Source organism: Penaeus japonicus, unplaced genomic scaffold (assembly GCF_977035675.1).
Source record: "Penaeus japonicus unplaced genomic scaffold, GWHDUDI00000001_assembly GWHDUDI00000005, whole genome shotgun sequence".
NCBI classification, from domain to species: Eukaryota; Metazoa; Arthropoda; class Malacostraca; order Decapoda; family Penaeidae; genus Penaeus; species Penaeus japonicus.
The window spans coordinates 27,334,785-27,337,284 of NW_028234407.1; positions in this window are offsets into that span (position 1 = coordinate 27,334,785).

The window sequence follows — 2,500 nt, forward strand, 5'->3', positions numbered from 1 at the left end:
AATCCCAAATTTCTTGCAATTAAATATTGTGATTTTTGCGTTTCGTATGATTAACTGATTAACTTTTGTTGGTTGAACCCCATATGTCTAAACAGAAAATAATGATGCTGAGGTCGCAGGCTATTGATATCGTAATATCTTTTTGTATCTTTGAGAGATTCTTGAGACTTTCTTAATCATTATCATTGTTTATTGAGGAAGAGGGCCTCTTCTTTGCAAGATGAAATATTTCAATATTGATTACTTTGAATAAGATCCTTGTTTAACACCGAAAGATAATAGTTGGTGTTGATTTACATTTCCACGAATTCTGACTGACTGAATTTATGGGATTTTATGCTTAACAAATCGACAAATTCGAGAAATCTAATATTTTGAATAAATTTGATTTTACTCTTCTGAATTCCAGATATATTTTAGAATGATTACTTACCTCGTTTCCAGAATTGGAAATGCGTGTTATGAAACTGTTTAATAATATTCACCTGCGGTTAGACTTTCCTTCTTGAACCCATTTGTTTGCATTTGTCTAGCACAAATGTTATATTTTTTTGGAATGTTGTTTCTACTCCTACCGACTGTGGCCTGATAATATGAATACATATATTTTTTATGAGTCTTGTCCTAATTCTGTTTTATGAGATGTGGAGGCGTCTGTTTGTTTATAAGTAAGTTTCCTGACTTTTACGAGAAATTGTTGTGACACTCACTGTCTGTTACTTATGCAATATAGCAGAATGGCTACGTGGTGGCAAAATTAATACGAATGTCTTAACTTTCATCCATGCATCGCAAAAACGTGTTTACAATCTTATTATTTTTTTGTTGTTTTTATTTTTTTTAGATCGGATTAGTGTCAATTCAGTTATTTTTGATAAGTTTATGATATTATGCATGCTAGAGATCTATTATCTCTATAAAAACATTTCTGATTCTTTGGCTTATATAAGGGCTGGTCACAGCGCAATGAATATTTTTTTTAGGACTGGTTGTCGCTTTGACTTCTTCAGAATCATATTGAAGAATCATATGTATTCATAATTTCCTCCTTGGTACGGAATGACATTATTCTACCATCTAAACAACTAGGTATGTTTACTAGATCTTATGTTTTCGTAATCATCCTAACTATCTTCGCATTAAATCTATTCCTATCATCATTTAAGTCACATAGAAATAAAAAAAGATCATTCCTTTTCAATGACGTTTTCAAGATAGTCCAATAATCCAGAGGTGGCAGGAAGATGCATATAGGTTGTAGCAATAGTGAAGGAAACTGATCCTACTTTGTGCAATTGCCCAGATATTTCCGACAGGATAAATAATTTCCTTATGGGTATCTGACACCGACTCCAAGACACACATAATCTCTATGAATATTAAAATAGGGAATGCTAATGAAAGTGTTTGACATTCCCTAATCAGGCCAAGGCTCACTAATGCACGGAATGTCAGTATATCTCCTTAATTATCATTTCCGTATCTTCAGTGTAACCAAAGGACTGTACGTACGTTAATGTTCAAATCTTGCTAACTGTTCATTGGCGTAAAATATTCTGGTCGTTCTTGCATTTTGTCTCCTTCTTTAGGAACACTTTTATATTAGCAGGAAAGCCGTCTCTTTCTGTGAATAATCCAAAAAGAAGAGAAGAAGAAGAAGAAGAAGAAATATATATATACATGTATGTATAGACACACACACAGACACATACATATATATATATATATATATATATATATATATATATATATAAAATATCATATATTATATATATATATATCAATATATATATTATATATATATACATGTATTATATATATATATAACTACCACCTATCATAATATCATATATATATATATATATTAACTATAACTCATATATATATAATATAAATGTGATGTACATTATACTATATATATATATATATATATATATATATATATATATATATAATATCTATATATAATACACACACAACCACACACACACCCCCACAACCACACCAACACACACACAACACCACACACAACACACATATATATATATAATTAATATATATATATATATCATATATTATATATATATCATATATATATTATATCTCTATATAAAACAAACCATAAACACCAATGTATATATATCATAAATTATATCTATATATATATATTATATTATATATATATATCTATAATATAAGCACACAACCTAACACACAAATATTAAACAACACAAAAAACAAAACCAAAAAAAAACAAAAAAAACAATCTAAAAAAAAATATATATATATTATAAATCAAATAAATAACTTACACCCACAACACACACCACACACACACCCCCCAAAATATATATCTAAAACATATAAATATAAAACTATTAAATAACTAACATATAAATCTATCAAAAATTATAAATCTATAAAACAAATAAAAATCACCTATTATATAGAATAATATATATAATATATATATATTAGATATATATTATATCAAAATTAA